The following is a 22112-nucleotide window of genomic DNA, read 5'->3' on the forward strand; positions in this document are numbered from 1 at the left end:
ATCAAGGTGAAGTGGTTAGGAAAAAGACGTTAAGACGTCATTTTTTTACTTTTCGTCCGCACCCCAGGTCCTCTTCACGGAGTCCGCCATGTTCCACCGCCATGTTTCTACTGTAGCCCAGAAAAGACAAACCAAACTCTGTTAACTTTCCCTGCTTGGGCCGGAGTCGATAATAATGTCGCAGCCGCTCCCTCGCTCTTTTACTTCACCACTCACTTCCCACGTACACACACACACACTCTACGCGCCGGCTCTGCTCCAGATGGCTCTAGAGAGGACCACCATAGCTCTCCAACACGTCAGTTGGTTGAAATCTCCTCACCTCATTGCCAGACCGCCTACGCACTGGACCTTTAAGTACGACGAGGCTTTCCTCCTTTCACGTGTTTATATTTGATCATTTTTGTTTGCTACGTCGGTTTCATTCTCCTCCTCGTCCGCTGCGTATCCCTGATTAACATCAAATTGTCGCCTCGCTCTTCAGCACGTTAAGCAAATAATTTAGTTCACCTAATGAAGCGTAGCCTTAATTGCAGTTCTCTTCCTGCTCCTCGCTACCTTTCTCTCCAGCGAGAGTAAAGTAGCGGAGAGGAAAGGTTTGCCAAGGGTCGTACGTGTCTTTTATATATATATATATAGCTTCTCTGAATGGTTTTTGAATAGCTTTGCTTCATGCCGCCGTCAGAAATTTCAGATAAATCTACATTTTTACCAGAGCGATATTCATAATCCAAACACTTCCTCAGAGCTTAGCAGAGGGAGCATAAAGGCACAATTTGCCGCTGATGCGATTAAATAAACCACTATTAATATTTACGGTGACGTGTCCTGTTAATCTCGCTCTCTGAAGTGTGTCTAATTTTTCAAATCAGCCTTACTATTGTACGAGCCGGATTCTCTCATGACTCAAAGGGTGAATGAATTGAAGGTTTACACAGTGAGTCACTATCAAAGCTATATTTGTGTGTGTGTGTGTGTGTTTGTGACTGTGTCTGCCCTGCCCGCCTGCCTGTGGATGCATGTGTGCAACTGTGTGTGAAGTTAGCCGGCAGTAGCAGGGTTATGAATCAGATCAAACACACACACACGTAGTGACACCAGATCAAACACACACACACACACACAGCCTGTGGTGGACTGAGCTGAGGGCCCCGACCGGGTGTGACTTTGATCCTCACCACACAACATCCGCTCCTCCACTCCAACGCTGCGTTCTCCATCTCACGTGCCCGTCAGGACGCTTACCCCGGACTCGAGTTACTCCTTTCAGATCTTCAAATAGAGCTCGGCGTGCCCTCCGAACACAGAGGATCCTCCTGTTGTAACCGGACACTCGCTGTGTGTGGTAGGATCCAGATCTGGATCCTGCAGATGTGCTCCAGGTCTCAGAAGGGAGGGTTGTGGTTAGTGTCACCAGTGGCCATGAGAGTTACTAATAATAACCCAGGTATACGTTGCTGAGTTGTGAGCACGGATAGGTGTTTCTCTTTGATAATGAGCCAGCTGTGAATATTTGGTGCAGGTCGCAGAATGTGTGAATGTTTCCTCCTCTTTAATCCTGATGATAAATTACAAAGATGTAATTTGCATCATTATTCCTCGTGAAGGAGATTTACTTAAAGGAAGGGTTTAAATTGATTGAAATGTGAACTGAAATAGATCAGACAGCTCACCAGTGAGACATCTTTCTAGCTTTGTTAGGATGAGTCTTTACGAAGCAACAAAGTCCAAGCATTTTGACAACATTAATTATATATATATATATATAATTAAACAATATACGTGTTTCAATTATTGTCTTTCTTCAGACTCGGGAAGATATGAACATTTCTTGTCAGGATTATCCTGACCAAAATAATTGCGATTCACGATATTGGATACAGATACTTATCCATAAATCACTTTAAAATTATTTTATTTTGTTTTTAATTATTTTTTATTTTAAATTATTTAAAAAGAATTTGCTTCTTAAGGTGGCTCAAAAGTACGACAGAGTATTAGGGTCACAATAAAGGGAAACAAATTAAGAAAAAGATTCATAATATTACGAGAATAAAGTCATAACTTTACAAGAAAAAAGTTGTAATTTTGTAACTATAATTTCTTGAAATCTTTCTCAAAGTATAATTTTATCATTTGTTTTGCATTTAATGCAGAAACATCCGTGTATATATTTATTCTAACAAGCGGTATTTTATTTCCATCACCATGTTGTCTACAGTACATGTTGCCTCCGCTGTATGCAAATGATCAGAAGTTGATGTGACACAAAGCCATAAACATGGAAGTATATATATATATATATATATATATATAATAGAAATCCATATGAACCAGATGCTCAGCCGTGACCTTTCCCAGGCAGATGTGCAGTGATACTTCCTGTGTGTGATCCTTTAGAATCAATGAAGGTAACGATGAGATGCAGAAAGCTACTGTGTGAGATCTGAAGTGTCTCGTGAGGGGAGTGGAGCTAATAAGCTAAATTTTAACACGTCAAACCTAATAAAACATCTTCAGGCTCATTGCCCAAAGGAGCACAATGAATTTACTGTAATATGAGAACAGCAGCTAGCGAGGCAGTCTATGCCCGAGCAAGGCAAGTTATAGAGGAATGCTAAAATATATAGAAATTACAAAGGAAATCCATAGCAGCACAAAACATGAGATCCTATCATCTCCTGCTTGATAACTGTATACTAATAGAATAGTTTCATGATTTCCTTTTTTAAAGAGGGTGTGAAATAATGTTGTAGCTCATGGGAGAATATGTATGTTAGCTCACTGCATTGATCGATTCGCTCAGTGACGAACTAATCACAGATAAAATTGAAATGTTTGACCATCAATCAGGTGTATGTAGGATATGTAACCGAGTACAAATACATCATCTGGATCACACAAACATCACTCAGAGTCATATAAACACACAGACATCATACACTCACTGCTACAGTCAGCAGGGTTCACCCTTTACAGTGATGATGTGATGATGATAGAGGAATTCTTGAGGCGGCTCATAAGTGCGACGGAGTATTAATGCCACAATAAAGGGATACAAATAAATGGATTTCGAGAATAAGGTTATAATATTTCAAGAAAAAAAGTCGTAATATTACGAGAATAAAGTCATAACTTTACGAGAAAAAAAGTTGTAATATTACGAGAACAAAGTCAGAAGTTTACAAGAAAAAACACTTGTAATAATACGACAGAAAAGTCATAATTTAATGAGAATAAAGTCATACTATTTCGAGAAAAAAACTTGTAATATTACGAGAATAAAGTCATAACTTTACAACTTTACCACAAATGTCTAACAGGAAAAAATGATGAAGTGATGTAATCTGCATCTTGACTTGTTGGCGGAGGCGAAGTACAACCGCGAGGCGGTAATTCTACTTCCACTGTTAAAAGTAGAACACAAAGGTGGTGATGGTTTTAAAGTTTGATATTCAGTCATTCCTCAATGAAATGTCATCAGTTTTCTACCGTGCCGTATTTGTTTGGCAGTGCAGGATGAAGCTTGACTGATGTTGCCCAGGTGCTGTCACCTCGATGCCTGCAGCTATGAAAACGTTGCGTGACTCGACAGTCGATGGGAAAATAACGAGCTGAAGTTAGGGGCCGTCTCTAAAGTGCATGCAAAACTGGCCAAGATGTTTTCCACAGCTTCCACAGCAGTTTCTGTTCAACTACAGTTCATTCTTTATCATTTCATTAATTCAGGTACATTATTTTGTAAATTCCAACCAGATAGAGGTGATGTTGCGTTACAGCCGTTCCAACAATGTGTCATCATGGTTGATCTTTACATGGAGCTTATCTCCAACGTGGCCCTTAACCCTGCCTTTGAATAACCCGACATTAAGGCTGCTGGTGTGCCGCTGATGAATCTGAATTTCTCTCACTCTTTCTGGACACGGCGTTTGGACAAGCCTCCCTTTAATCCCCTGGACTGGGACTTGGCCGCTCCTGCTTTAGAGGAGATGAAGACAACGCTTCTCACTATGGAAATGTGTGCGGACGCTTTGATGCTTTTATACACTTCGGCTTTTCAAAGTACGTGTCCGGTTCTTCGGCTCCCTCGCACCTTCCTCCCCTTCCCCTCCCCTCTAACCCCTCCGCCCCCACTACGCCGGCTCCGATCGATCCAACCATGTCTCCCAGTCCCACATGTCATCTTTTTTTCTTTGACACAGCTCTCCTCTCCCCACTGCTTGGTATTCTGGAGTGGGAATGCATGCACCATCGCAGATCCATCAGCTCCGATCGGAATGCCGCACCACGGCTCGGGGAAATGGAGGGATGAGAAGGGAGAGAGGGGTGGAGGGAGGAAGAGGGAACGGGAGGGAGGGAGGAGGAGGAGTGAGAGGGCAGGTCAGTGGCTTGTCGACATCCTTCCGGGACCAAAGCCTCAGACTGATGGAGAGAGAGAGAGAGAGAGAGAGAGAGAGAGAGAGAGAGAGAGAGAGGACGAGAGTAGAAGGCGAGAAAAAGAGCATCTTTTTATTTCTGAGGGGCCACTTGTGTTAATATCCATCTCCTTTCAATTCAGCCTCTCTGAGGGATTCAAGTTCTTAAACTAGATTTCCTCTAGAGCTCAACGGATTCAATAATGCTATATGAAAAGAATAGACTTTTTAGAGTCATAAATTCAAACCTCATTTTGGTTCTGTTCAGTTCTCCATGTGGGTGCTGTGCTATAGATGATCCTGACTACACCTCACACAGTGGGCTCCTGAGAGAGTCAAAGGAATAATATCACGTTGTATATCTGTTTCTGTTTCTCTATTCTATTCACGCAAAGTCAAATTAATGTTATTTATAGGTGGCCGAGACAGCTCAAGTCTCTGCAACTTAAAGAAAACACGTGCAAACAGACAAAGCAAATGATAAAACATCTTTCCCACTTTGACAACACAGACTGGAGGCAGCAGTTAGGAAGAAAACACACACACTCAAATAATAAGACAACACTTCAACAGGATAACAACTTCATGAAGAGCTACAGAGGAAGGATTCCAGGACAGACAGACAAGAGGTAGAGTTTATTCATGGTAGACGGAGGTAGTAGTAATAGAATTAAAATGGAGACACTGAACTAAAAGAAGTAAATACAGTATGTACTGCAACATGAGGATTCAGTGGAGTAAGTTAAAGGGTGTCTGGCAAAGAGTGCTACGTGTTTATCTTCTCAAAAACCTCTTGATTGTCTTGGTCTTTAACTTAGATCATCTTTTTTATTTTCGTTTTTTTTTACAATGAATATTGCACTCTAGATATATACTGTATACACCAATCTGGGGAAGTGCCGGAAGTAAAACAAGTCACAATTACTGTGGTGGCGTCTCCCTTAAATGCGTGTGCACATTTGAGTGCAAACTGCCCTAAGAAGTAAACAATTTTCTACTTTTACCTTTACTTTCTATGTAACATTATTTTAACAATGTCAAAGTAACGTCAGCTAAGTTAACACTGCTTATCACACGGCTTTGTTGAATACTCGATTCTGATCACGCCGTTCTACGGTCTGTGATTTCTTTATAGCAGACCGTTGCTATGTATAACAGACTGTTGCTATGTATAACAGACAGTTACTATGTATAACAGACCGTTGCTATGTATAACAGACCGTTGCTATGGGCGCTGTTCTGATGTTGGACTCTGGCGGACTGTTTTTGTGTTTAATAATATATTAATCAAGTAAGTAGCCGTGCAATAAGCGGGATAATGTACAGCGAGCAGGTCATTGTTGTGAAATAAACCCCTTCAAGGCGATGCGGCACCCTGACACGGAGCTTCGTCAGTTACTTAGCTAGCGTAGGTAACGTTAGCGGGCTAAAGACACTGTCTAGGAGCTGCGGCGGTCCCACACGATAAATTAACTCAATCAACTAACTGTGAAGTTATTGTGAAATCTAATGTTAGTTGCTCTAACTAGGGAAGGCTAATGACCATAAAGTAAACATCATTAATCAGTCGGCATCACAAACAGAACACGTACAAAGTGTCTGCTAACCGCGTTAACTGGTGACTCTCAGACGAACGTGTTGTGGTTGCTGGTAGCGACGGCAGCTCTGTGTTTATTATCTAGTACCGGCCTAAAGTCACCAGTAAACACTGCCAGCAGACAGAACGGTCAGTAAGAAATTCCACCGCAGTAATGGCGGCGACGCTAGATGGCGAACACACAAAGCCGTCGCCGGAGTCGTCTATATTTCTATGCATCCCTGAAATGTGTTTATAGAGTTTGAAAACATCACTGTGCTCCTGTCTTTATGTACAGTACGTCTGTCACTATAGGATTCCTATTAATCAGGTTGTAGGTTCAATGTGACGTGTAATAGGCTGATATATAGTCGGTCATTTGTAGCCGGTCATTGTGCCACCGGGGTGGCATTTCTGTATCTTTCAGCAAAACTCGGTGAAGTCCAGTCCACACGCAGCTCTTCATCACACATCCCTCTGTAATGTACACTGTATATTTTTACCCATCAGCTCACTGTCCTCTCTTCAGCTCGCTCATCATCCCTTCCTTCTCTTGTCAGAGCGATGGGAGAAGCAGACAAGCGCCGATCGCGTCGGTTTGTCTCTCTTCTTCATTTATCGCTCTTATTCTTTTTTTGCGCTCTTCCTCCTCCAAAGCCTCTCCTCCATCCTCCATCCTCCATCCTCCATCCTCTCTGTGTGTTCTCCCCCATGGCTTCCCTCTACAGCAGTGCGTTGCCTTGGTAATTACCAGTTGTCTTAAACAGACAGATGGAATAAGAGAGAGTGACGGGCAATTTTCCCAGTGCCTGTTTTCCCCGTTTATGTGCACGCAACTCCTTTTTTGTTTTTTTGCGTGTATGCACGCTTCTTAACTTCTCTTTTCTAACAGTCTCTTCTTCCCTCACTTCGCCGCCTCACTTTCTACCCTGTGAGTTTGTGCACATCCCATGTGTGTTTGTGCGAGTGTGTAAGGGGCGGACGTGGGGAATTACCTGACAGAACGTGTTAGTCCAGGATGGGAGCGGGACAGTCTCATCTCCTGCTGTTGTGTTGGCCATTTTAGATGCCAGGTGTCACTCTGGACCTGTGCAGGTTCCCCAGGAGAGATCGCTGCTGTCCCCTCCCTCTTCTCTTTTCTCCCAGCATGCCCCCGAACTCAGTCAAGAAAAAGGGGGCTATTTCTGTTTCCAAACTGTCAGGGGGGAGAGAGGATGTGAACGGTTGATGGAGAGAAGATAGCGATGCATGGTTATATGAAGGACTGACACGCATTAACATGATGCCAGAGTTCACCTGCGAGTATTCATGTCATCCAATTAATTTTCCACACTCTCTCTTTTCAGGCTGGCATGATCAGGATGGAGCAAGAGGAGTTTTTTATCGAGCCGGTGAAGAGGGGCGACGGAGTGATAGAGGAGGAGGAGGAGGAGGGAGGAGGAAGGACGCACGTCGTCTATCGCTCCTCAGCCGTAAAGAAAGCGCCCGTCGGCGGCACGGCGGCAGACTACCACTCCAGAGGTCAGTCTGTCGCTCCACTCTCACACACCCTTCACTGAACGCTGCAGCTCTCTGCTCTGTTTAACTCCATCTTTACTTGACATGTGGAAATGATTTAATGACTGCGAGCCACGTCCCCGATCATTCACCGTAGATTTGGAAACAATATTTGACTTTTTGTCTTCATTCTCTGCAGTACATCCTCCAACTCTACACAGGCTATACTCCCCCTGAAATAAACTAAAGCATTCTCCCCTCACACACACCTGCTTATATAAGCATATCAAACTATTGTATGCAAAGACAGCGAGTCACAGCGTGAGCATACCCTGCTGTCAAAAGGATCACACCTACACACTCAAACGCATCCTCCTGTCACCGCACTAATTTTCCAGTGAGAAAGGAGCGACATATGGAGACACACGTGTTCGATCGGTAAGGTAGCACCCCTCGGTATCTTTTATAGGATTATACGCTGCCTCAACAATTAACAGCTGGCGCTCTTTGGTTTCTCTCGTCGTGTCTGCCTCCATTTTCCACTCTACAGATGAAATAAATGAAGTGAAACAACAAGTAGGGTTATTATTTCAGAGGGTGCATAATGCTTCCAGTTCGACACAGCGTGTCGTCTCGGGGATACAGAGGGGGAAGGAAGACAAATATGTATTCAAACAGGCTTTAATACTCAAGGTCTGAACATGATCACGCAAGCAAAAAATGATAATTTCATCCTAACATTTGAGAGTAATACAGGATAGAAGTGATGAATAGCTGAATTCTCATGTCTGTACAATGAAATGAGAAAAACAAAATGTGAACTCAAGGCGGTAAAAAGAGGCCGTTCAGTTCAGCTGGCTTCAAGGTAATGTCACATGACCGAAGGTGAAGGGTTGATGCAAGAGGAACCGCACTCGAATCAATTTAATCAAATGAATTTGGTTTTTACTTTGATCTTTTAGCTGAACTCGTAATAAATGGAGGTTTTGATGAATTTGGTATTTGGGAATAAGCACATAGTTATTATATTTATAGAAACCAAAGGAGCATGTACTATATTCTATCTAGTAAGTCTCTACTGTAAGATGTAAAAAAGCATATAAACATACATGTTTTGTTAGCCTTGGTCGAGCGTTTAATGTGCATAAACAATAAGCCATGTCTTCATATCAACACATATGATCCACTGCAACACCGAATAACTAAGACAAAAGAGCAGATGTTGTGTTTCCGTTCAGTAGATAACATTTAGCGTAACACTTAACGACTCTCAAACTAACGTCAAAATGAGATTGATATTGATATAGCAGCCATATAGACTTTTGCACTCATTAAAGAGAATACATACTGTAGACTAGAGCTGGGACAACATGCTTATATCACGATTCGATACTATCACGATACCAGAGTGCTGATTCGATATGTATTGCGATTTTTAACTATTTTAACACTAGACTGAGGGGAAAAAGTTGAATCAAACACTTCTAGGGACTTTTACTTTGGAAAATGTTCAGCATGTATCTAGTCAGAGATGTCCTGAAGACAAATATATCAGTTATTGTCAGGAATTATGGTGCAATATTTGCTATTTTATAGCACCGCACGCATTCAGAAATGTAGTTATTTCAAGGTACAAATGTGGGACTTTTAATTGGGAACATCTCTAAATTGATTTAGTGAAAATGCTTGACTTAGTAGACATTATCTGTATAGTGGCTCATATCAGGAAACCCGTGTTCAGTATCTGCTGTAAGCCGAACATATCAGTGTTGTTTTAACTTTTGAGACACCTAAAAAAAAAAATTACAGTGCAGTCTGGAAAAAGTTTTTTTTTTTAACAAAACTATTTTCTTTTCTTTTTGTAAGATTTCTTTTTATTGGCGAAATGCTTATTTTACAATTCAATTCCAACGTGTATCAACATTTCTTTTTTTATGTTTTTAAAACAAATATTGAAACCAGAAAAATTTAATAAAATAACATAAGAAATTAATAATTATAGAAAATAATGATATATTATTGATAATGAACCTAACGTTGTATCAAATATATTTAACATAATAATAATAATAATAATAATAATAATAATAATAATGAGTAAATGAAAATGTAAAAAATATACGATACATTCAAAATAATGATTGAAATAATAAAGAAAAATCAATAGAAAAAAAATTAAAAATATATATAAATATTGATTAAAATGTATATAAATAATAAATAAACATATCTTGTGCACATATACGTTTATAAATCTGAATACGTCAGTAGCAATCATAACAATACCATTTTCTACTATTTTCTTTTGGGTATGTCATTGAAAAGGTTCACATGTTATAGTTGAACAAAACAGAAATACAAAAGGAAAATTCCCAGAAAGTAGGGGTTTAAGAACGTGGCTCGCTGGGAAAAAATATTCCTGTGCAATGCGTGCCTCAGGCTTGTGTCAGTAGAAGCGGTTTCCCAATCGCCGTGATTGATCTGATGCCCACAAGTCAATCAATCGTGACCCCTTAACCCTGTGCAAGAGTCTGAACCTCAAACTAATCACCAAAGCAAAAAAAAAAATACTCTCCATGTCTCCCATGTTGTACGTACAGGAGCGAGACGAATGCATCGCAATAGATAGATGAGATCTGTGTCTTCCTATTCTGAGCAGTTGACTCTAGAATGTCTAATAATATACAGAGAGAGAGAGAGAGAGAGAGTTTCCATAGGAACACCCAGCGAGGACAGACTGCATTAGAGTAACACAGATCTGCTCCCACTGTTACTGATACCTGGCAGTACATCCACATACACACACACACTATAGGGAAAGTGTCACATACACACACATACACACACATACAGGATGTAACCACATGCAGCTTACACAACTCCCTTGATCATACATTTACACTTCTGAACACACATGCATGCACACAGACGCGCCGACACACACACACACAACACGTCTCACTGCTCCTTGTTGCCTTTGAATCCTTCTTTCTAATGAAGAGTGGGGTGCAGATCAATAGCGTAGGATAGAACAGGCCGCAGTGTGTGTGTGTGCGTGTATGTATGGCGTGGGCATGAGTTCTGTGGTCGTCTGGCTTTGAGTGCTGGGATTTTCAAGGCCAAGCCGACAGACAGACTGACAGACAGACAGACAGACGAGCAGGCATGTGCTGCTCCCAGTAGCATTTGATGTGGATCTCTCTCTCTCTCTCTCTTCGTTTCTCTTCTCTTTTTCTTTTTTATCCTTTGTCTTAGCTATTCTAAACCTCAACATTATGTAAACACAGGTTTACCTTCCAGTTGTTACATCATATCACTGTAATATCACCCAAACATTATACATCCTTTTCTTTCCCAGGTAAAGAAAACTCCTCTTTTATCCCCCCGTATTCTCTCCTTCTCAGACAATCACTCCCTCCACCCCTCCCCTGTAGATCAATCATGGACATTAGCGAATTAATTAATAATCAATCAATCATTTCTGGACATCTCCTTCGCCCAAGCATGCTTAATTCACAGCCCCGTTATTGAATGTTGGACTCATTTCCTGGCTAAAGACAAGAGGGAAGGAAGTTATATTTAGCAAGGTAATAGAGGAGCTCAAGAAGGAGAGAGAGAGAGAGAGAGAGAGAGAGGGAGAGAGAGAGAGAGAGAGAGAGATGAAGAAGGAGCGAGATTGATCGGTTTCTTACACCATAAGCTGAGGAGGTGTGAATCAATGTCCTAAGTGGAGAGAGCAAGCTTTATTATTAATGTGGCACATTCGTCAATTAATCGCCGCGCCGATAGAAAACGAAGGGTTGACGTTCATTTTTTTTTTTTCCCGCCGGGGCGGACGGAGCGCCATCCCTCAATCTTGTCTTTTTTTTTCGCCCCTCACAATTTCATTTGGTCTCCTTCTTTTATCGTCCGTTTCGATCTTTCTGTTCTCCTAATTTTATTTCCTTTTCCTCCCCTGTGTTTGTTGTGTTGTGTTTCTGCGGCTGGACGGCGAGGGTGGGGTTTGGTATTTAGTCTAGCGGGACTGGACTGCCTGTGTGGGTGTGTTGTTGCTTCCACTCGGCGTATGTATGCGTGCCAGTGCAGTGTTGTGTCCAGGGTACTGAGACATGCCCAAACAGATGGACTACCACAGGGCTTTTTCCCATAATCCCCCTCACCTAGTCTGCTACCTGGACTAAACTCCCACATAAATATTAGGCAATAAAAGTCACAGTTTTTCTTTCTCTTTTTTTCTTGTAGTTCCGCCTTTCAGAAGCAACATGTTAGAGACTGTTGTATGTTTTGGTAGCGTATCATTCAGCTCGCGTACACACTCGCTGCTTTGCAGCTGACTTGTTTTCATTGACATTTCCCGAGATGCGTATTGTTCTCAAGGCAGAAAGGCTCCCTGCAGCGTCTTGGGCAAAGCGATTGCAATTAGCTGGTGGACTGACACTGGGCGGAGGACTGAGGCGGCTACACAGGACCCCCGTGCATCTGCACAAAGCCAGCGTTTGTTTCACCCCTCAGGCGCTGCCGTTCTGTGCTGTTCTTGTATGTTTTGTGATGTACTGTTGTGAGCTGTTGTTAGGTTGTGTTTTGGTGGTGGCACAATGACGCGTCAGCTCTGGCCTGAGCTGAGAGGAAATTGGAGGGGGGGTCAGACCGAGGCCAATGGGGGGGCCCCCTCGAGGACCCACTCTCCTTCCTTCTTGCTCTGTCTCTGCTGGTGTAACACAAGGATAGACATATGGTGGAAGGGTTTTAAGAGGAGACTCGTGACTAAGCACTTAGAGATGTGAGCACACACACACACACACACACACACACACACACACAACTCCTAGATGGCCTGAACTCATCTTCAGTATGTAACAGGGGGTCCCAGCAGACACTGTGCAGTACAGCGTGCGTCTTGTTCAAATCCCAAATAGCCACCTGAAAACCCCGGAAAGGTGACATTCTTCTGATGCCCTAATGAGGCTTATTTAAGAGGTTGTGCTTCAGAACATCCTCTAAACCCTTTTTGCTTTGGACCTGCTGCAGTACCACAAGCTGTAAGGGTATGTGGAATGGGACATCTCTAAACCCAGAGCTTATTTTTGTAGGTATTTATGCCGTCATTCCAATGGGTCTCATTCACATGAATGGAGGAAGGGAAATAACTCTGGATTCAGCTATTAGTGCATTTTACAACTTTTAGGACCTAATGCTTTAAATAAGGACTATTAGAGTGTTCGTCCTGGGAAGTTAATCTACCTAAAGAAAACAATCTTCTGAGTTACAGACGTCTCTTTCCCAATGTAAATCACGTAAATCATGTGACGGACACGGAAGCTGTAGTACCGCCGTTTGGCCACTATGAAAGTTGGGATCAACGACTGGCGCTCTTCCTGGAGGCTTACTGTAGCTACAACCTCTGAAAGACAGAATGGCGGCCGATACTTGACGTCCATGATTCAATACAATATTGCCATGCAAAATATCACGATACTATGCTGTATACATTTTTTCCCCCACCCCGAGCTTTCAGGGATGATTACTGACTTCTGAGGTGTTCTCACTTTTTGTTTTACCTCCAAATAAAATAGATGAACTAAACTGTTACCTTGTTTCTAACCTAATAAACAGGAAGTTTCCTGTAATCACAACTTAGCAGATACGTTGCATTTACAAAATCAAGTTGCTCAAAACACCACTCGTCTCATTTCCAACCGCCACAATAATGCCTCTCTCCATTTCCATTACCTGGCCAAGTTCCCCGAAGCACCGTATTCCCACTTCAGCACAGTCTTCCCATTCGCCCCAAAGCAAAACTGTCTGTCTGAAGCCCCGGTGTGAATGGAATCAGCAGCCGTCTGTCCTGAGTGTCTTTAGGCTGCTGTTTTAAGCTCTAAAACCAGTAGTTTTACGGGGGAATTCCTTCACCGTATATAGCCTATAATGTCAACAATGTCTTCTGCCAAAGACTCGTCTGAGGCGGAGCTTTTAAAGCACGAAATAAAACCCAAAACTCTCCAGAATTTTGGAAACATAAACTTCACTGAACCATTATAGCGTGGATAAATATGGGTTGTATAAATTTTAAGTATACTCTATACTGGAAAGGAAGGAAGTCATCCAATTAAGATTTACACAGGGTCCAGAGTGTAAAAAAGTTAATTCAAGTATAAAACTCTACTCTCTACCTCACCACACATAAAGTTATTGTTTTCAAATTGTGTTCTAAAAATCCATTTGATGGAGCGCCTTGGTAGCTGAATGGTTACAGCAAATGCCACGTAACCGCATTCTCTCTCTTCATCTGTCCAGTAAAGACAAAAAATGGCTACATGTATATATATATATGTATATATATATATATATATATATATATATATATATGACCTTGTTTTGTTGTATCCATCAAATAAAAGTGTCTATAACAAGGTACTGATCTCAGATCAGCTGGTTGTTCAGTTCTGGCCACCTTGTAGCAGCAGCAGCAGCAGCTGCTTCTGATTTCAGGTCAGCAGAACAGCGGCGCCAACGCTCATTTTCACAGCTTGCATTATGCAGAGCACATGTGTTTTATGTATGTAATAATGTGTAACGCCATATAATAACATGGGTGTTATATTGGGCAGTAGGGATCCGCTTTAGATCAGCCGTGTGCATTAGTGCATACCTGCATTAGCACGTGCACACAAGCCGAGTGCACACATAAAAGACCAGAAATAGTCTCACATGTGTGCACAGAGATACAGTATATACGTGGGAATGAGTGCCGGCCCAGGTGTGCCTCTGGGAGGAAATTACAGTGTTAGGAGGGGAAGTATTTCAGCAGCCAGCTGCTTCCTTTCTCCCTCTCTGTGGCCACTGGCTCCATCCCTGGAGAACACGACTGGCTTTTCACCACACTCAGCATATGTGTGTTTGTGCGTGCACGCAGTCATGCATTCTGGCATGTATATGTGTGTGCAGGTTTTATTTCTTGCCTGTTTCACTCATGGCTGACTGACAGCATGTGTGTTTGTCCGTGTGCCGGCGCCGCGTCCCTCTGTGTGTGTGTGTGTGTTCTGCCTCTGGCTCGTCTGACTCCTCACCTGCTAGTAAGCTCCCAGCAGGCCCTCCATTGAGCCATCACTCACTGTGCCACCGCGCTGCCTTTAAACAGAGCAGGACTCCTGGGATAATAGCAGGGTGCGGCCGACCTCTGCTCCAGTCTGCAGCCACCGCTGCCGCACTGACCCACGCACAGTCTGTGTGTGTGTGTGTGTGTGGGTTTCTGTCTGTCTGCGAGACAAAGAGAGAGTGAGCGAGGAGAGAGGATGAGGTGGAGAAGAAGGGAAGCCTTGGAGGGATGAAGGGGTATAGTGTTATTACAGCCTTAGTGACTGAGAGAGAGTCATTATAATCCTGGTGATCACAGTGTTTTGACGTAGCGTTGAGCCTCGGTGCTGCCTCTGATGTGGTCTTCATATTTTACATACATTTACTCTAACAATGTGTGTGTCCTTGTGTTTTTATATTTATGAGCAATGATCATCTTGGATGACGACTTGGGGTTTCTCTGTGTGCTTTTTTTTCTCAGCCCAGTATCTCTCATAATTCAGGCTGTTCTCATACACAGTCAGTAGCTATGAAAAGTAATGCACTGTAGTCAGTATATATCCTACAAAATCAATTTGTATGTAATCCATGTAATTATGAATCAGGAAGTATAAAGAGCACACCGGACTTTCGCCCAGGAGGCCGCTGTTCGTACCCCGTGTGAAACCAGAAGTCAAAGTAGTTTTATTTGTCACGTAACTTCTATACTAAAATTACGCCACTTCCAGAGTTATTTTAACGCAAACCACGATCTTTTCCAAAACCTAACTAAGTATTTTTGTAGCCTAAACCTGACCAAGTTGTTTCCTGTGAAGACGGAAGTTTATTTTGAAAAGATTGGAGCGGAAATTGACATGTGCGTCACGTGTTGCTGGACATTCATTTGAAAACACACTAAAAATGAGGAATACCTTTTCATATGATATCATACGTTGCGTAATTACGTCCATGATCGCCGTGAGTGCCAATACAGGAAGTAGTGTGCCGTAGTAGCGAGGTGCAAAGTAGGAGTGTGGAGGTCAGTTTGGTGTAATGGGCGTGTAATGAGGAGTTTGTTTCCAGTCACAGACCTGCTCCTACTCCTAACTCTAACTTCTTTAGTCTTACTTATAGTTTTTTCCTCACCTTAACCACCTGTAATAAAGATACAAAATTGTGACATTAAAAGATAAAAAATCATTGTGCATGATGTAGAGATTAAGAGGGTTCGTGTATTCACAGTATTGGTACGTGTCCACAGGGGAGTTTGATGCTTTCCAGCATTGGACGCTTGATGGCTACCACAAGGCACCTTATTGGACAAATGCTTTCACTCACGGGTTGCTGCTCATGGCGGCTCGTTTGGAAACTTTTTTTGTTGTGCTTTACGAAAATAGTTCCCTGAAATGTGTTTCTGAAATTATCTGAGGCAATAAATGAGCTGTGCAGTTCTTGAATATCATTTTAGATCGACAACGGTTAGTTTAAAAGTTTTTCCGGAGTTTCCAGAGGCGACGAGTCACGCCAAACACCCCTGCATTCTGCCCCTCAGTAGCCGAGACCTCATCTTTATGCAAATGAGGAGCAGCCAACGTCTTTCTCGAAAAGCAACGCTGTGCTACCAGAATGCATTGCACGGCTGCTTACATAGACAATGAATAACAGAAATGTTGGATCCCGTGGACACGTACCACATGTGTGTGATGACATTGACACCTCCCGCTGGGACTTAAAAAGTCTTAAAAAGTCTAAAATCCAATAACCTGAATTTAAGGCCTCAAAATGTCTTAAAATCTCACGAAATGTCTTAAATATAATTTTGGCAGGTTTTAAAAATTCAGTAACGTTACTTTCATTTAATTAAAAGAAATGCATTATCTTGTTTTTAATATTTTCAGTTTTTTTTAGCACGCCGTAACAAAATTATAAAACGGAACCAAAAGGGAGTAGCTCTGCTCCCCGGATAGAATTTATCGGAGTACACCCATTTCACGTGCAGTCAAGGGGAGCGCAGGGTTTTTCCTTACACCGTCCTTATCCAGGTTTATAAGGTACTTTTTGTCTACTGTTACTCTGTTAATTTCATTCCATTTTTTTCTATTTATTTATAGTTAGCAATATATTTATTTATTTGTTTATAAAACTGTGAAAACCTGGAACAAAGACTGGGAAAACTGCTGGAAGGAATGTGTTTCAGTGAATAAATTAACGTACTTTGCAATTAATTTCGTGGGGTTCCAATTTTTTTTCATATCCTTAGTACTTTCTTGCCAGTATTGACGTGAGGTAGGTCTTAAATTGCATTCATAGTGGTTTTAAATGGATGTGAAATGGGTCTTCAATTGCATTCCTAATGGTTTTAAAAAGGTCTTAAAGAGTCTTAAATTTGACTTGTTGAAACCTGCAGATACCCTGCAGGCATAACGGTAGTACACACACTAGTACAATTCGTATTTTAGATTCTATGAGTAATGTATGTGTGCATGCAATAGCTGGACTATGGACATACAACGATAATAATTATACATAATACCATAGTGTCTTCATTTTCATGACGCAGGCTTTAAAGCAGGGCTCGCATGCAGCAGCAGGTGCAATTGTGTGACTACAATTACATGCAACAGACCTCCCTGGAGGTGGCCAGTGTTCTGTGATAGCATCAGTTATGTAAGCAGCCAACCTAAGGGGACAGAAGCTCATGGAAGATGAGATGGCGTGTGACTTCCTTCCTCCCACTACTGTCACAATGCTGCAAACACACTCTATACACATGCGCACACACACACACACACACACACATGCATGCTGTGTTAAATCTGGCGCTCCTCAGAGAAGTGTGGGAGCCACTGCCATCGCTGAATAAGCTTCCTTGATGTGCACGCTTGAGCAGGAGAATTTGACATTGTTTTCTAAAGTTAAAGCTTCTACGCAGTCGAACCACTCGCTGAAGCACCACGTAGGTTAATGTAGCAGTGTGTGTGTGTAAAGAGGATGTAATAGTATGGCAGCTGATTCAGAGGTTAATGGAGCCTCTCGTGTAAATGAGGCTTACATCGCTCTGGAGACCCAAATACATTCACCGCTATTACAGCAGTTTCCTCATTCTCAGTTTGTTGTGTGTGTGCAGCAGTTATCTACTTCAGTGAGGAGCAAACACGGAGATCATTGAAGTGTGTGGTTTTGCCCTTTGTGTCTCTATAAAATCTGTATTACTGCAATGATGAATGTGTATTTTGTGAACATGAAACAATAAAAATGTGGCAAAAAATTTGACGGAACAATCCTAACTCAAGGTCCACTTACTAGTTTTTTCTGGAGCTTTCAATTGCATCACATGATCTTCATCAGCTGATGGAGTTTGCGCAGTTGTTATGGAGATGGATGTGTGTTGACCATAGACTGTATCTAAGAAGTGGACGTAGTCACCGTGACGTCACCCTTTGGTTTGAAGCCTCGAGTTCGGCATTTTGGCCGTCACCATCTTGTTGGTTTTTTTTGCAAACCAGAAGTGACACGAGAGGGTGGAGCTAAGTGCAACCGAAGACTGAATAAGAGACTTTTAGGCGACCAAAATGTTATGATTAACTGTCATGAAGTGAAAACACACTGTGAAAGGGTTGAAGTTGCAAGATGAAAACACGGACAACTCCCACACCGTGGTAGCGACCTGTCCATCACAAGGTAGCCACTAAACCCTAAAGCATCCCCTGCTTCATGGTCTATCTGACTCTAAATGGGACCAGAACTTACTAAATGAACATCATGCTGTATTGAAGAAGACTTGAAACTAGAGATTGAGACCATAAACTCATGTTTACAATGTTTATTGATGTAATAAATCAAGTGAGAAGTAGGCTCATTTTCTCATTGACTTCTATACAATCAGACTTCTTTAAGCAACCAGAGGAGTCGCCCCCTGCTGGCTGTTAGAAAGAATGCAAGTTTAAGGCACTTCAGCATTGGCTTCACTTCTCACCCCACTGGTGTTGACATGCAAACTCAGCAGCTGTTCATCCATAGCACTTTTTTGACTTCTTGACTGTGTTGACTTAGTAGTAAGTAGTAACATAGTAACTCACTACTTACTATCTTTTTCCAGTTTTCAACTGTATTACACTCAAACAAAAAGTACTAAAAGTCCCATAGCTACTCATCTGTCATGTCAACAGATGCATCCCCATGACAACTAAAGCAAACTCCATCTGCCGATGAAGATCATGTGACATGGTAATTATTTTCTAATCTTCACTAACTAAGACAGGATATGTTGTTATTTGTGTACACGGTGGCAATAACGCTCAGACGTCCATGTAGTGAGAATGAAACTGTCAAAGTGGAGTCTGCGCCTCATGGCTGCTGTCTGATTAGCAGAGTGATGTGTGGTGGTGGGAGTTTGTTAGGCTGCAGTTCATTTGCCGCTGCGCACCCTAGGGAAGGTTAATTGAATAAAGCACGGCTCTGTGCTTCTTCATTCAACGATGGCTGTAATACTAGCCATGAGCATCAAGCACAGACTAGTTTATGGCTCAGACAGTAGGTTCAAAATGGGTAGGACAGGTTGTTGATGTTTATTTATTTAGAATAGTCGATGAAGAACTGTTGGATCTCTATATATAAGAGAGACAGAGAGAGAGAGAGAGAGGGGGGAGGGACGGAGAAAATTCAATCATCTTCGTCAGTTCTTTGCTCCCACTGAGCTTGCTGCTACGTCTTGTAGCATTAGTCTGATGTGTTCAGATTTAGCTCAAATAAAAGTGGAGGATGGCTGTAGAGATCAGAGGATAGAGAGAGAGAGAGAGAGAGCGAGAGAGAGAGAGAGAGAGAGGGAGGAGAAAACAAGGCCCGCTCGGAGCTTAGCAGGAGCTGAAAATACACATTTGTCATTCTGTTTACTGCACCCAATGAACCGGAGTGACTGTCAAACCCAGATGGGTCATGTTGTGGTTGTCCGTGTTGTACGCTGACCTTTTAATGGTGTGTGCTCGTACGGAGCAATTACAGTAACACAGTGATGGTATAGGAGGCAAAACTGCAGGCTGGGTTGTTAGTCTTCATTTTTCAAAGCTACAATAATCTAATGATACTTTTTTAATAGTGTTTTTCTTCGTCTCACGGGCTCTGGTCGCACCCCGTACTGTATATCGTGGCTGCGGCAACATGATTTAGTTACTCTCAGGTGGCTGGAAGGCCGTGTGGAGCAATGCGTAGCCTTTCATCCATAATTGGATACTATAATTAATTGCAATTTAATAGAATGCAAAGCAATTTAATTTACAATCTGTATAATTTATTATAGCAAATTATCCTTAATATTACTGCAAAATTAAATATTACATCACCGACAGATTTGAGTTTGAAGGAATATGTGCAGTAAGATTACAAGCCCGAATTGAATATCTCTGTCTCTGTCGAAGATGTATAAGAGAATTACACATTTGTAATTGTGTACAAACACATGCAGAAAGAGGAAAGCACATTCTTGGCTCTTAAGGACCTAAAAAAAAAGGATGAACATATGCCGTAGTTCAAACAAACGCCTCCATGTGCAACTGCAAAGAATAATAGAACGTGGTAGAAAGGTTAACCTAAGTTTGACTCAATCAATTAAAATAATGAATCGCAATTGATCGCATGATTGTCTGTAGATAATAGCAAATTAATCGCACATTTTTTATTTGTTCAAAATGTACCTTAAGGGAGATTTGTCAAGTATTTAATACTCTTATCAACATGGGAGTGGGCAAATATGCTGCTTTATGTAAATGTATATATGTATTATTGTGAATCAATTAACAACACAAATCAATGACAGATATTATCCAGAAACCCTCACAGGTACTGCATTTAGCATAAAACAATATGCTCCAATCATAACATGGCAAACTGCAGCCCAACAGGCAACAACAGCTGTCAGTGTGTCAGTGTGCTGACTTGACTATGACTTGCCCCGAACTGCATGTGATTATCATAAAGTGGGCATATCTGTAAAGGGGAGACTCGTGGGTACCCATAGAACCCATTTACATTCACATATCTGGAGGTCAGAGGTCAAGGGGACCCCTTTGAAAATGGCCATGACGGTTTTTCATTCGTGCCTTATTTTATTCCTTGTAAAGATGTGTGTAGTCTTTTAATACAATGCACTATTTGAGGGCAAATGACATTTCGTTATGCTTTCATAATGACAATAAAGTTCTTGATTGACTGATTGATATATATATAAATCCTAGTTACTATCTCAGTTCATATGTTTCTGTACTATAATAACTAATTTGCTTTGCTAAATATGCTTTGGATTACGTTAAATTTCGTCTGATTAAAGAAGTATGACATCGTTAAACTTGGTGGATGGTTGGGTGTACAAAGTGCAGGACTTCGGTACTGCGTCCAAAACACTTGGTTATAGTTAAAGGAAAGTGAAAAAAAATCAATGTGTCCTGTGTGTGTTTACTTTTTTACCAAAACAACGATCTTTTCCCTGAGTTTTCGTGTTTGGAGTTTCTGAAACATGAGCCATGAAACCATGAATCATGAAAACAAGAACACGCAGAGAGCTCGATCGGCTTCACATGCAGTAACCTTAAGGTGCTCTTGAAGACAAAAATGCTGGCCACAGAAAAGAAAATGTTCCTCCGGCACGCTTAGGCAAAGCAAAGAGAAAAGGGTTATTAAAATAAAAAACCTTTATGTAGTTGGGCATATTTTTTCAGTTTTTTAGTTTTCAGAAACGTTCAATCTAAATGTTTCCTTGGCATTATAACACAAAACACATTTGGTAAGGCAAGTTTTGGTAATGCAATGCTGATAGTCTCCTAATAACCACATCAGAAGCTACATAAATCCGATCAGGGTCGATCTGAAGTATCCAGTTAGTTCCACTGTTGAGCGTGTAATAGATATAATTGAGCCGCTGGTTTACACAGTCAGCTGAAAGTGACCGTGGAAGCCTCTCTGCTTTTATGTAATGTGTCCTCTGCAGCTGTGGTCACAATCACGCTGAGACAATTAAAGAGAGCACGCTGGCATGTCCTCGCTGCCGTCACAGAGCAGCTTGTGTGCGAACTCCACCTCTCCCGCCACGCGTGTCGTCCTGTAGCGATGTAGAGGGAGATAGATCATCCTCCACAGCAGATGTGCTGACGCCAGAGAAAAAAAAGTTAGTTTGCTTCCCTGGCATATTACCCACGTTCCCCCCTGTGATCCTCCTCTTTCTCCAGACTTCCTACCGTCGCTCAGAGCTCTGGGAGACTTCTGAATAGATTCCCAGTCAAGCTGACGAACCCCAGCGATCTGGCTCGTGATCATCTACTGTACCCCTCCCTTTGCTTTCTTCTTCTGACCTCTATTCCTCATCCTACTTCTTCCTGTCCTCCCCCACTTCATTGATCCATCCGTCCCTTCTCTTTTATTTACTTTTACCTCCTTCCTTGCTTCTTTTTCTCCTTCTCCACTTCCTCTCTCCTTAAAGAGCAACTTAGCACCAGGCTGAAAAGTGTTTTACTGCCCGCTCTGCTTAAAAGTTTGTTTCATCTTTGACCGATATTACAGCTGGATATGATCATAAGTGTGCT

At 41.9% G+C, this 22112-nt stretch overlaps 1 pseudogene; it reads left to right on the forward strand.

Moving 5' to 3' along the window:
* LOC119494058 overlaps positions 1–22112 on the forward strand; it is a 145336-nt pseudogene that overhangs the window by 59132 nt on the left and 64092 nt on the right.

The sequence above is a fragment of the Sebastes umbrosus genome, chromosome 9, assembly GCF_015220745.1.
Source record: "Sebastes umbrosus isolate fSebUmb1 chromosome 9, fSebUmb1.pri, whole genome shotgun sequence".
Classification (NCBI taxonomy): Eukaryota; Metazoa; Chordata; class Actinopteri; order Perciformes; family Sebastidae; genus Sebastes; species Sebastes umbrosus.